This window comes from Notechis scutatus, chromosome 2 (assembly GCF_049901735.1).
Source record: "Notechis scutatus isolate UNSWTSFEM ecotype Mainland chromosome 2, rNotScu1.2, whole genome shotgun sequence".
In the NCBI taxonomy this organism is placed as follows: domain Eukaryota; kingdom Metazoa; phylum Chordata; class Lepidosauria; order Squamata; family Elapidae; genus Notechis; species Notechis scutatus.
The window spans coordinates 154,517,872-154,533,505 of NC_142010.1; positions in this window are offsets into that span (position 1 = coordinate 154,517,872).

A 15,634-nucleotide genomic window follows, 5' to 3' on the forward strand; every position below is an offset into this window, starting at 1 on the left:
CCTGTCAGCTGATCACGGGAGGCTTTTTTTATTAGCGGTTCGGGTGAACCGGTCCGAACTGGTAGAATACCACCACTGCACTGGACCATCTATCCATGTGTTTCTTAAATCTTTCCTGAAGTTTCTAAGCTTGATTTCTCAATATCACTAATGCCAACACTCACGAGACATACATTCTTCCATTCCCTGGAAATAGATTGAATAAATGACAAATCCTAGGAATGGTTTTGTTTTATAGTATTATTATTCATCACATAACCATAGTGTTCCATACTAGCAGGCTTGTAGGCCTGCATTCCTATTGGTCCGGAAAAGCCGGGCCGTGATTGGACAATATTAAGGGGGGGGGGGGGGGGGGGGGGGGGGGGGGGGGGGGGGGGGGGGGGGGGGGGGGGGGGGGGGGGGGGGGGGGGGGGGGGGGGGGGGGGGGGGGGGGGGGGGGGGGAAAAACTTGCCATTCTGCTGTTACAAGTCACATTTGGTGTCCTTTGCCCACTGCCGTGTACCCACAACCTTTTCCCTCCTAATTTACACACCAAGAAAATTCAGCCCCTAATTCCAAGCTCAAGACAAGTGGGAGGGAGAATGAGGGAACCCTCACCCCAATAAACTTTCCTGGTCGACCATCTCAACCTGGAAAAACATGAATCCCAGCACATTAATGAATTCTACCATTTGGGCTATGAGAGCTATTGTCTCTTTTCCTTTCTTTGGGAAATGATTGGATTATCCAAATGCATGGAGATACACACAGACTAACACACCACTTTTACCAATATAAACAAATCTGGCCATAACTCTAACCTAGAAGGTCCAAAAGTCAGAAGGTTAATTTCTCTTGATGACATTATGGTCCAATTTGCAGAACTTTTCTGTTTATCTGTCCTTCCAGATGCCAGCAGCTGTTTGACATTCTTTGGTTTCAAGTACTTACCAGAGTCGGAGTTAGTGAAGCCTTGGATGGGATTTGGTCAGGGAATCACATTTCAACACTGAAGCCCTCTGGAAAATCCAGGACTATCATAGGTCATAAAGATATACCATTCAGCATTCTTCATCTCCCCTCCCCACTTACCATTTGTTCATGTTGAAAGTAAACATACTTCTATCAGCACACAGACTAACCCAATTTCCCCTCCCTGGGTAACAGGCAACAAAAGTTGCCCAGAAACCTTTGGAGTTTCCTGAAATGTCTATATTCTAAATCTGAAAATTTGGCTCTTTGGCCCACTGACATCCTATTTTTACTAACCACTAAATTTAGACTGATTCGGAATCTCTAGCAATCTATTCTAAAAGCTAGCTTAGTAGTTTTGTTTTATTAATCACTTTAATTTATCTGTCAAATTTTCTTTTGGTTTCTTCCTATGGTTGACTTTTGGTTTTGATATTGATTTTGATCTAAATATTTATACTATTTTACTTGTTTGCTGTGAAATGCTGTGCAGAATCTTTCAGCAATTGTGGCAATAAGAACTGTAAAATAAATACATATGTAGCCTATAACTCTGTTCTTCTTTCCTCCCTTGAGTTATATTCTCAATTTCTCCCAACATCTGACAGTTGAGTCGTATTCTTTCTACTAAACTGCGTGGCACTTCTTCTCAAGCAGGATGAACAGGATTTTACCTTTATATGTATGTTTGTGTGTATGTATGTGTATATATATTTATATTATGTATAATGTATGTGTGTGTACACACACACACACACACACACCAATAAACCTGGCGTTGCCTGGGTATTTATTTATCCTAATCCTGTATTAGGCAGGAATAGCGACATCAAGTGGCAACGTAAGTGTGGAATGGGCTGTCCTCCCTCCTTCCATTAATGTCTCTGCAATTCCTGGAGAGGCAATGGCAAGAGCAACTTCTCCCTGATTTCAGCGACAATTAAATTAGTTAAAAATGTTTTCCCTGTGCCCCAGAAGCATCAAGAAATGTTGTTTGGTATGTTATCTGCATGAAGTACATCGTGTCGATCTCGCAGTGATGCAGGCAGGCCCCCTTACAAATGCCCCCTTGCAGAGTACTGTGTAGCTGTTACCATAGCAATTCCATTTTGCTGTAGGCTGTATCTTAACAGAACACACCCTGAGGGGCGTTAGGGGTGTCTTACCCCCACAATATTTGTTTCCAGAGAGTAAGTCCTCTGTGTACCAAATTTGGTTGAAATTGCTCAAGGCGTTCCAGAGTTATGCTGGATCATACACACAAAGACACACACACAGCGCCATTTTTATATAGATAGATATTTGCAGGGATACAGTAGACTCTATTGCAACCATACACCCACCTTTATAGTTGGAGTAACAAGCATGCCTCCCGCTGGATTCATATCTACTCTGGTTTGGAACAAGGTTTTCTGTCTCCTTGGAAAATCATGAACAGAGATAACAGGCTGTTTTGGAGCATTGTCTCCATGGGCCTCCACCAAAATTTGCTCTTCTGTGTCTGTTCGCAGAACACCAGGGGTGATGAGAGTGTAACTGCAGAAGAAGAAAAGAACACCTCCTGAGTTAGTTTGCCTAGGAAAAGTGAGGCATTTGATGAAGCATCTCCATAATCTTTCTTTTAGAAAAGTGAAGAAATAAATGGTTAGAAGAACTACTCTTTTTTGACTTAGAAAGCTTCCAAACACAGTTGAAAAATTAGTAAAATTTTATCTTTATATCACTTAAAAGAGATTTAGGGTGCTGTTTTTGGATTACAAAATAGGAGTGACCAGTACAGTAAACTGGGTGATATTGTAATGAGATCATATTATAATGATCAATGCAGTGTCCCCTTGCAGCTTAAAGAAGGACAACCTTTTCTATGAAAGAACAAAGTTTGATCTCAGATTTGAAGAAGAAAAATAGAATTGTGCCTTCATCCAAGGTTAGGCAATTCCCAGCCTGCATACAGCCCTCCAGTAACCCATCTCCAGACCCCAGCACCTGAACCTATGCTGCTGAGATCTCAGATTTTTCCCCAGCAGCTGAGAATGAGGAAAGCTTTTCAATCTCATCATCTCTCAAATCTCCCTCTCCATCACTCCTTGCTATCAACATCTGTCTACAGGATCATTGTTCTTTTCCTTGCTACATGTTACTTTGTGTGCAGCTTGACATGCAGCTAAATCCCCTTATCCTCCAATAAAACAGACTGTGTATGTAGATCTGGATGCTTTATTAAAGAAACAGGATGGTGAAACTTGGAAAAATAGTAAAACAAACAATAAGAACCCAATTACAAAATTACAGTGTTGAGTTTATTTATTTATTTATTTGATTTATTTAATTTAGTTTGTCAAGCATGTATGAGAAAATAAGTATAAGTATGAATATAACATATAAGTATAAACAGATATAATTATATACATAATAAATGAGTACAAATAAATGGGAACGGTAGGATGGGGATGGTAGGCATGCTGGTGCGCTTATGCACGCCCCCTTACCAGGCATGATATTTTTCCGATTCATGCCTGCCTTACAGATCTCTTAGGAATGGAGTGAGATCCATGATAGACAGTTTAAGGTTAAAGTTTTGGGAGTTTGAGGATGTAACAACGGAGTCAGGTAGTGAGTTCCAGGCATTGACCACTCTGTTGCTGAAGTCCTATTTTCTGCAATTGAGTTTGGAGTGGTTTACTTTGAGTTTGTATCTATTGTTTGCCCGTGTGTTATTGTGGTTGAAGCTGAAAAAATCGTTGACAGGTAGGACGTTGTAGCAAACAACCATAGGTGGCATAGTTCTAAGTTGTCTAGGTCCAAAATTTCAAGCCTGGTGGCATTATTCTATTGCGAGCTGAGGAGTGGAGTACTCTTCTCATGAAATATCTGGACTTGTTCAATTGTAATAATGTCCATTATACAGTGTGGATTCCAGGCAGATGAGTTCCTATTCGAGAATTGGTCTGGTGAAGGTTTTGTATGCCCTGGTTTGCAGTTCAATGTTACCGGAGAAGAAGCTTTGCAAAATTAGGTTAACAACTCTTAATGCCTTTTTGGCAATGCTGTTACAGTGAGCTCTGGGGCTTAGATCTTTTGAAATAAGTACTCCTAGGTCCTAAACAGAGTGAGGGTTGTCTATGAGGTCGTATCTGCCCAGTTTGTATTTAGTGTTCTGATTTTTGTTGCCAATGTATAAAACAGAGCATTTGTTGGTTGAAATTTGAAGTTGCCAATTGTTCGTCCATTTTTTTTTTCCAAAAGTTTTTTATTTTTTAAATTTTATGCATCTTTTCACATGAGCAACATGTTTCTAGGTTATAACACTTGTACATAGTCATATTTTCATTTCCATTAATCTTATATAATATTAACTCATATCCAGGGGTGGGATTCTACAGGTTCGCACCTATTCACTAGAACCGGTTGTTAACATTCTAAGCAGTTCAGAGAACCGGTTGTTAGAAGAAATTACTGGCCTAATCCTGTAAGGAAGGCAGGAAGGAAACATTCTGGTGTTGCTTACAGAAACTGCCTCTCCATTAACCCTTATTACATTCTTGGCAGGATTGGACTTCCTATCTCAGGAACTTCTCTGGAGTTTTTTTTTCCTCCTTTGCTGGTACTTTTCTTGTGTGGAGTGACCATTCAAAGTTACAATGGCACTGAAAAAAGTGACTTACGATCATCTTTCACACTTTACAACTGTTGCAGCATCCCCACAGTCATGAGAGGCCAGATGAGGGAGATGCGTGCCTCGATGTGAGTGATGTTGAGTTGGCCACACTCAGCCAGTCACATGACCAAGCCACATGACCCACCAACTAAGCCACGCCCACAGAACCGGTTGTTAAAAAATTTGAATCCCACCCTCGCTCATATCATTATCCATTTCACTCATCTTTAAATAAATTTGCATTTCATATTTCAATTCATTAATTCAATATCATTTCATCCATACATGTTTTCAAATCTGTATCCGCTATTATTTCCATTTTCAGCTTACCACCTATTTTATTTTACATTACACAACATTATTATCCTTAGTTTTATTTTAGCCGATATATAATAAAGAATCTAAAAAGAGTAAAAATATAGATAAAAACAAAATATTTACGATCCACATGGTATTTCCCATTCCCCTACTTTAATCATAATAGAATATTCTCATTATACAATTCTAATATCTGTTAAATAATCAACTGTATATATATTCAACTGTATATATCCCCTCTAAGCACTAAAATAAGCTTCTTAATATCTCTCATTTACTTATAATCATTGATAATCATATCCATGTATATACCCTTATAGAATCCCTAACCCTTATCTCTAAATTTTTCGGCTTTATTATTTATTTTAATTATAGCCAACTTTCCTTTTTCTAAATTTCCCGGGTCTTCCTTCTTTCCTTCTAACATTTCACCCATCTTCTCTCCCCCCCACTTTCCTGTTCTCTTTTTTGAAGTTTCTTCTTGTATAATTTCTTCTTCTTTTGTTTAATCCTGGGAGTGTTTTCTCTTTTATTTATTAAGTCAGTCATCAATATCATAGTTTTAATTCTTTTAGTTTCTTTTGGTAATGTCTCTTGTTCTCCATGTCTATCTGAGCCTCTTTCTTCTTCCTTTAACTCCGCCTCGCTGGAATTTCTTTGTTCTTCAACCATCGCCATTATTTTCTTTTCCAATATTTCCAATAATTCCCTTCTTTCTTTCAACATTCCTTTTACCATTTGTAATTCCAACTTAAAGTCTTTGCTTATTTCTTCCATTTTTATAGTAAATTATTAATATTCAAAGTCTTTTTTTGCAATCCTTGCCAAAAGTCTCCTTTTATCTTTATTTCTTTTGTTAATCCTTCTGTCTCTTTGTCACAATCAACACCCAGCAGTCCCTGGAAATTGCATTTATATATCCTCTTGGTAGAATTTCTCCCCCTTTTTTCCAAATTTCCCGGGTCCTTATTATTTTATTTGTCTTTTCTTTCATAACAGTTATAAGTCCAGTAATTTTCCATATAATTTTGTAGGAAAAAAAGTCTTTGACCATTAGATAGTGCTCTGTATCACTTTCCACTTTTTAAAGTTCTTTTCTTTTCTCTTTTAGTTATATTAAACAATAACTTCCAACCATTTTCACAATTAATTTTCTTGATATTAACCAATTCCAGGCAAGTCCAGCATTTAATTAACCAATTCCAGGCAAGTCCAGCATTTAATCTAATGCCTAATTAATACCGATTTATATCATTCAAAGTTTAGTCTCTGATTTCATTATAGCTTTTTATGAACCAATTTTGTTTACCTTGTATTTTCCCTTTTTTTCTGTTCACCTCTGTGTTACTCTTATGCAAGGACACTTTCTTTCTACTTCTTGGGGTTATTAAGAAAAAAAAATCAAGTTCTTTTATCTGGTTGCATGTCGCTCACCACTTCACCACTCCAGCACAAAACTTAAATCCTGGCAGTTTTCCGTCTTCAGGGCAGCCATTTTAGGCTGCCGTTTCTCCCTGTCTTCCAGGGGAGTAGTACCTAGCCAGGGAGGGGAGATGCGGCTCCCCTTGATCCAGCTGGCAGTTTCCCCCACTTTGCCCACCCCTCCGAGGTGGGTCAGGATGACACCGGTCCCGTAGGGACCCTTCCGACAAGGGAAACACAGACCCGAGCCACACAGGATCGTGGTCTCTGACCGTCATCAATGGAAGCGCCACCAGAAGTCCTTGTTCGTCCATTCTGATACATAGTCAAGGTCGCTTTTTAGGGCAGCAGTATTGTCAGTGGTATTAAAATAGTTTTACATCATCAGCGAAGAGGATGCAGTTGCTTTTAATATGATCGCAAAGGTCATTTATGTAAATTAGAGTTGCTGGTAAGCATAACAATTAACACAGATAAATCTAAATCTCATCAGTGATGTTGTGTGCATGGGATGCAGATTTTTGTCTTCAGATGAACATGTGCCATAAATTAGCCTGGATTCTTCCTGGTGTCTCTGTTTCCTCCAAATGCTAAAAGAAATGGAGTCTGGCTTCCCAGGATACACTTGTTTTTGCTTCCCAGCAAAAACAAGTGCATGGGAAGATGACCCTTAAAAAGCCAGGTCTCAATAAAGATTTGTGTTTGGCCACTAGGTGGAACTCAGGGTACATTAAAGAACTACAATAGCAATAAAAATACATAATTACATACACAAACTTTATGCTGGAGCCATGCACTCCCTGCCTGCTATCAACCAATACTATTATTTGAATTCTGAGATAGTAGCATTAGGTGAGCTGCCATTGCTTTTTTGCTGTCAATAGAGTGATGTAACTGTAGTTTCCAATGAAGCTTCCGGGAACTTGATAGTGATCTAAGTTTGAAATATAGCATCCCATTGCTAGTCTCTCCCTTAGAATTGCTGAGGTCATCTGATATATATCCAGCACCATTCTGTAGCAACGGAACACGAGTTAAGGCTGAAGGAATCTGGGCAGTGACTTAGTTTTGAGGCTAGCACATTACTGCTTCTGCTACTGTGTGGCTGCCCTCAGATTTTGTGTTAGATGGAGGATTTCCATTCATCAAGAATCCATGAGATGTTGAATAGTCTTCCTTCGGAAAATGCTCTTGCTTGCTTCAGACCCATCTCTGAAAGGAGGAAACCCATTTGTTCTGTGGGTGTAATAGTCTCTGATGTATTTGTCTCACACCTTGTGTTAGGATCCTCCTGTGGCTGACTGAATGGGAGTTCCTCTCTAGTAAATACCATGGAAGACAGCGCAGAAGACTGGTTCAATTGCTCTTTGGCCTTTGCTGATGTTTGTGGTGTGATTATAGGCTGCTCCACCATATACAAACTTTATGTTGGAGCTGATTTGTGGTTTTCTGCACCTGGGCTGCTGCACACAGTCGACTTGCATGGGTTTCAGTTGATCTTCCACAGAGAGCCTTAAATCAGGTTAATCATCATTAGATTTATATCTTGCCTTTGTACAACTCAGGACAGCAGCATATATAAGTTTGCTGTCTCCTATTTTTCCCACAAAGCCCACTCTGTGAGGTGAGTTGGGCTGAGAAAGGGACTGGCCCAAGGTTACCTGCCTAAGGAAGTGCTAGAACTCATAGACCCCTATTTCCAGGCCAGCACTTCAATCACCACATCAAACTGTACTGGTGTTAAAGCAGTACCACTTGATCCAGCATTTTCCAAAGGCAGCCTTCAATTCTACAAATTTGGTTTAGTTTGTCAGGCCCAAGTAAGGGCCATGGGGACAACAGTGTTGGCATTTTGTAATACTGGAATGTCAACAGTTGAAGGCCTTTACAGAACTTGCAGGAAAAGAAATGGGAGGTTTTGTTGCCAGTCTGTCTGCATAGTAACACCATAGGCATATTCATTACAAAAGCAAAAGTAAAGCAATGAAAAAAAGAAAAACATTTTTAGATGGCAGATTAATGAGCACATTATCTTGTGTGAATGGGACATTAAGGCTGTGTAAATTAAATCACTCTAATATTATATATACCGTAGCTAACAAATGCCTTATCATATCTTGAAAGAACAAAGTTTGATCTCAGATTTGAAGAAGAAAAATAGAAATTGTGCCTTCATCCAAGGTTAGGCAATTCCCAGCCTGCATACAGCCCTCCAGTAACCCATCTCCAGACCCCAGCACCTGAAACTGTGCTGCTGAGATCTCAGATTTTTCCCCAGCAGGTGAGAATGAGGAAAGCTTTTCAATCTCATCATCTCTCAAATCTCCCTCTGCATCACTCCTTGCTATCAACATCTGTCTACAGGATCATTGTTCTGTCCTTGCTACATGTTACTTTGTGTGCAGCTTGACATGCAGCTAAATCCCCTTATCCTCCAATAAAACAGACTGTGTATGTAGATCTGGATGCTTTATTAAAGAAACAGGATGGTGAAACTTGGAAAAATAGAAAAACAAACAATAAGAACCCAATTACAAAATTACAGTGTTGAGTTTATTTATTTATTTGATTTATTTTATTTAGTTTGTCAAGCATGTATGAGAAAATAAGTATAAGTATGAATATAACATATAAGTATAAACAGATAAAATTATATGCATAATAAATGAGTACAAATAAATGGGAATGGTAGGATAGGGACGGTAGACATGCTGGTGCGCTTATGCACGCCCCCTTACAGACCTCTTAGGAATGGAGTGAGATCCATGATAGACAGTTTAAGGTTAAAGTTTTGGTAGTTTGAGGATGTAACAACAGAGTCAGGTAGTGAGTTCCAGGCATTGACCACTCTGTTGCTGAAGTCCTATTTTCTGCAATTGAGTTTGAAGTGGTTTACTTTGTATCTATTGTTTGCCCACATGTTATTGTGGTTGAAGCTGAAAAAAATTGTTGACAGGTAGGACGTTGTAGCAAACAACCATACGTGGCATAGTTCTAAGTTGTCTAGGTCCGAAATTTCAAGCCTGGTGGCATTATTCTATTGCGAGCTGAGGAGTGGAGTACTCTTCTCATGAAATATCTGGACTTGTTCAATTGTAATAATGTCCATTATACAATGTGGATTCCAGGCAGATGAGTTCCTATTCGAGAATTGGTCTGGTGAAGGTTTTGTATGCCCTGGTTTGCAGTTTGTATGCAGGTTTGCAGTTCAATGTTACCGGAGAAGAAGCTTTGCAAAATTAGGTTAACAACTCTTAATGCCTTTTTGGCAATGCTGTTACAGTGAGCTCTGGGGCTTAGATCTTTTGAAATAAGTACTCCTAGGTCCTAAACAGAGTGAGGGTTGTCTATGAGGTCGTATCTGCCCAGTTTGTATTTAGTGTTCTGATTTTTGTTGCCAATGTATAAAACAGAGCATTTGTTGGTTGAAATTTGAAGTTGCCAATTGTTCATCCATTTTTTTTCCAAAAGTTTTTTATTTTTTAAATTTTATGCATCTTTTCACGTGAGCAACATGTTTCTAGGTTATAACACTTGTACATAGTCATATTTTCATTTCCATTAATCTTATATAATATTAACTCATATCCAGGGGTGGGATTCTACAGGTTCGCACCTATTCACTAGAACCGGTTGTTAACATTCTAAGCAGTTCAGAGAACTGGTTGTTAGAAGAAATTACTGGCCTAATCCTGTAAGGAAGGCAGGAAGGAAACATTCTGGTGTTGCTTACAGAAACTGCCTCTCCATTAACCCTAAATACATTCTTGGCAGGACTGGACTTCCTATCTCAGGAACTTCTCTGGAGTTTTTTTCCCGCCTTTGCTGGTACTTTTCTTGTGTGGAGTGACCATTCAAAGTTACAATGGCACTGAAAAAAGTGACTTACGATCAATTCCTTCAATAAGAGCTCTTATATGTATACTGACAAATCACCTTCTCTGCCTCCTCCTCCTCCTGTCTTTTGCTTTTTCAGTAACTGATTCTCCATACTGGGACCGGAGAAATATAGTCAGCCTCGTTGCTGCTATCATTCATACATCATTTAGTTACACCTACTGTATGCCTGCTGCAAAGTCATATCTGGTTTTCTAGTATAGGTGCGCACAGCGAAATAAATATTTTCTCAAAACAAGCAGGTAGACCAGTCTCTGTGCCACTGAAGTCTTAGCCGTGATGGCATCATGAACAAAAGCATCAGGAAGACATCAGGAACAAAGAATGTGAGATGACTGTTTTCTAGATATTCAACTTTATTGTTTTCTGGAAGTTTTTGACTCTGCTTAGAAATGGTAATATAGATTCCCTCCCCCCACCCCCATTGTAAACTGAGAACAAGAGGCCTTTCGATTTGTCCAGAGATTCTTCACTCCAAGGACAATTCCTCAGCTTAGAACTTCAGGGCCTGTCCCTTCTCCTTATTGATTATATATGAGAACACTTTTACTCCTGTTATGGGTTATATTGGACTTTCTGAGAAAGCTCCAAAGTGTTTAGAGACACCTGCAAGCAAATTCATTGCCCTGCAAAGGACAACAAGGGTTTGTCAGCACTGCTTTATTCCCCCTGATGAAATATCTATGATACTTACAGAGCCCCGTGAGAAGACCCCGGAAAACCAATCAACAGAGCTGCCACCAGATAGAGAGCCATCCCCTCCATGGTAGTCCAGAGGGGCAGGAGAAGGGCTGGTAACTCCAGTATTTATCCAGAGAGCCTGCTTTGAAGCCAAGCCCCGTTGCAATTGCTGAATGTTTAATCAGTACATAGGGGGTGGGGGAGGTGAGGAGGAGCTTGAGCAAGCAGAGAATTTCAGAGGGAAATTATGAGGCCTTAAAAAACACAGTGGATTATTTGTCTTCTTTCTCTCTTAGTTAAACATGATTGCTAAACAGCAGTTTTGTGCAATTTGTTCTAGATATTCTGCTATTATGCCTGCAAATAGCCCTTTATCTTGAGATCAGGAGCTCACAAACTCACTTTCCCTCTCTCCCTCACAAAGATTTGGAAGGGCTTTAAAGTAGACCAAATCTGCCCCTAAACAGATCACAATAAGGCTATTAAGCATTGTTGTTTCCTCAGGTTTTTTGAGCAGGAAATGCCACTTATCTGGAGGCAACTGCTTTGAGGATTGGTGATATGGGACAGTTATGTTATAGTTACCTCAATGTCTACAACCAGATATAGTAGCTCTCAGTATTCCTATTTTTCTTTTCCCGAGTACTTCCCTTGAAGCTACCTACTGCCATAGCCGAACCTCTAAGCATAATCTTTGAAAAATCTTTCAGGACCAGCTCCTTGCCAAAACCTATGGTCTCAAGCCACGGTCATCCCCATCTTCACAAAGGGAGACCCCAGCCTAGTTGAAAATTACAGACCAATCTCTTTATGCTGCATCACCTGTAAAGTCATGGAATTAATTATTAACCAATCCATCATCCTCCACTTAGAAACAAATAACCTACTCTCTAATAAACAATTTGGTTTCAGAAAAAAACTATCCTGTAATCTGCAACTCTCACACTGCAGAAACATATGGACTACACAATGCAATCAGGACAAAGCAATAGACTTCTGTAAAGCCTTTGATTCAGTGGTACATGACAAACTACTCCTAAAACTAAAATCTTATGGTATCTCTGGACACCTGCATTACTGGATAGAAGCATTCCTGTCAAACAGACAACAAATGGTCAAAATTGGAAACGTCCTATCAAATTCTGTACCTGTCAACAGTGGTGTCCCCCAGGGCAGTGTTCTAGGACCAACTCTCTTCATAAATGACCTCTGTGATCATATTAAGAGCAACTGTGTTCTCTTCACTGATGATGTAAAGCTATTCAACACCACAGACAATACAGCTACCCTTCAAAAAGATCTCGACTATGTATCAGAATGGTCAAACAAATGGCAATTTCAAATTTAAACAAATAAATGCTCTGTTAGTTTTTTATCAGAATCTAATCAAATCTGATTTGTTTAACAAAATGTAAAGTATAGGTGTGAACCAAAGCCTGCATTTATATGTAGAAATAATTGCTCCTCTTTTGTAAATAAGGTTGACTCTTACAAGGTCAGTACATTATTAGCATGGACATTATTATTGTAAATTGTTGTATGTTGCTCACAGTAGCATGTTAATGAGATGGAAGGCTATATAATTTGGTCTGTAAAAAAATAAGAATAAAATAATTTATACGCTGCATGACTCCCAGTGATTATAGGTGGTTGGGAGGTCAAAGATGTAGTACATAACCTTATTAAACTAGAAATTGAAACTTAGATTACAGAAACTATTCAATAAATGAAATGGGTAAGTCTCTGAATAGCATAGTGAGGTCTTGAATTTTCCCCAAGTAAACCCCCACATGGAAATCCATGCCTGCCCCCAACACCCAAAAAACAGGGCTGATTACCAAAGAGTGTCTAGAGAAGCCTTTGCTTAAGCATATTTTATCTTACATGCTGCAGTTCTCAGTAGAATTATGCCCAAGTTATAAAAACAGGCATTCTCTGGCATGATCTTACTATGTGTTTAATTAGAGTGCACGTTAGAAGTCAAATGGGTTGTAGTTATTGCCAAAGATACAAACAAATAAGACAATTAAGAAGCATTGTATAAGTTATATTTACAGCTGCACATCAGTAAAGAGTTAATCAGGAAATATAATTCATCAGGTGGTTTCCAGTAAGAGGTTTTCTTGGCAGGATATATGGACAACAGTGGAGCCTGGACAATCTCCAAAGACAATCAATTGCAGCATATCTACTCTGTTTACTCTGGCTTGCTGAAAAGAATGTTTACGCGTGGAAAGTGTTCTGTGACCACTACATGTGTTGTAATTGCAAAGGCAGGTGGGGAGGTGGAAAATGAGAGGTGGTGGGCTCCAAAGTGATTTGAATAGTCAGAAAGAGACACAGCACCCAGCTGAGTCAAGAGACTTTGCTTTCATCCTTCTAAGTTTGTGGCAGTTCTTAATTAGCTTGCTGTCATCATTTGATCAGAAACTGTTCAAATTTGTTAAGACAGCAATAATGTAGCTATATTAAAGCTGACTGGTGTTCGTGTATTTTCATATATTTCCTTCATGTTATAGAAAGCTTTGTAGCTAAAGAGTAAAACTGATTCTCACAGTAGCATCTGTTGTTCGTAGGAGCCAGAGTTTATCTCGCCTATGACCACCTCGGTATTCAATGCAGCGTCAATGTAGACTTGATGCTCGAAGTTAGTAGGCCATGTTTATAGGATGTTTGTCCCTAACCAGGTTGCTTCTTGGGATGCATACCAGCTTGGAGACTGAGCAGCCAGAACCCAGTAGAGGTGCTTAGTGCCTGTTCTTGTGCTGCTATGATCAGTGCCTCAGTGCTGTCCAGCCCTTTCCAAACATTGATAAGATTTCCCAATGTCAGCATGTCAGCTATCTGTCGATGGTCCATGTCATGCAGAGTCCTGTCTTGCCACAGAACTTTCCCTGCTTGATCTTCCTCCCATGTCTGCTGTTGCATCAAGCATTCTCTCAGCAGCTCGTCTTGGTTTTGCCCTGGACAGTGACTTTGACACACACACACACGTACAACACACACATTTCTCCTTGATGTTTCCAAGATTTTGCTAATTGAGTAGTAGCAAGACCAATTAAGGCCAACCAATGCCTTAAGGACAACCCAAGAATGATGCCCCTTGCCCTTACCATTGCTTAATTTACAAGACTTAAAACTCAGTAATGACTGAAAGCTAAAATTGAGTGTGGCAATGAAAGAATTAAGGGTCTGAGAGTTGGAGGAAAAGGCTCTGTGGTGTGCCCCCCCCTTCCCTTGGTACCTTCTTTTGCTAAAAGGTTAATCTAGAGCTATTCAATAGTCACTAATAAAAATATTGACTGTGCCTTCTCAGAATTTTAGTCTTATCAAAATTAATGATGAAATACCTAGGCATAATAAATAAATAAATTGTAGCAGCCTTTCAGTATGTATCAGAATAGTTTTCCTTGGTTCTTTTGTATCCATCATAAATCTTTGGAATGGATGTCCTCTGCTACATAGATAAAAGCCACCATTCCTAACTATAATGATTGGAAATGTGTAATGTATCTGTTTTAAAGTGCAATGTCCTTCTCTAAGCAGAAAATAAAACAATAACTTTATCTAAAGTTTTATGATATTTTACAACAGTATAGTATCAAATTATTGGACCCAATCATTCCTTTTCCAGTATTGAATAATGTCATTACTCTTACAACAAAAACAAAAATAAAAAGAGACACTGACTCACAGAGTTAATCATAACAACATCATAATATTATGAAGTATTTTTGTAAACCAGTGATTTCTACATAATGTTTAATATATGATGTATAAGAGAGCAAGTTTAGTCTGGTAGTTAAGGTACCAGGCTAAAAACAGGGAGACCAAGAATTCTAGTCCCACCTAGACATAAAGGCAGCTGGCTGACCTTGGGCCAGTCCTTCTTTCATTCAATATGGGAAGAGAGCAAGGGGCAAACCTTTTCCAAAATCTTCCTTAGAAACACCTATAAGCAATCACCAAGAGTTCACATTGACTTTAGAGCACCAGGAAATAAATACATTTATATGTATGTGTTATCATTCTGAGTAATGAACTCAGGGAAGTCAGGACTCCAGTGCTTTGTTCGGGGTCAACAAAAACTTTATTGAGTACATCGTATCGGCACTTAAAAAGGTGAAGTTAGCTCTAAATTATTCCCACATTTAGGGATAGTTAAAAGAATAAGACCTTTAATTTTCATCATTAAATCTGTCCATTTTGGCACAGTCTAGTATTTTCTTTATTATATTTTCATCTATAGGTATATTTTCATTTTTCCAATTTTGTGCATACATAATTCTCACGGCCATTATTACATGTAATATTAAATATATTATTCTTTTGTTATATTTTCCCGGTAGTATACCTAGTAAGAACAATTCTGGTTTTAAATCTATTTGTTGTATTGTCATTTCTTCTAACTACCTTTTTATCTTTATCCAATATTTTTTCGCCTTTGGACAAGTCCACCACATATGGTGATAGGAACCTGGTGTCTGTTTACATTTCCAGCACTCTGGCTGTTTTGGAACATCTTTGCCATTCTTGTTGGTGGCAAATGCCATCTGTACAACATTTGTAAAGGTTTTCTTTATATGTTGTTGACATCATTAGTTTGTAGTTTCTTTTCCAAAGTTTTTGCCAATTCTCTAATTCTATAGCGTATCCAAAATTTTTGGCCCATACGATCTTAGCTTCTTTTAGATATTCTTCTT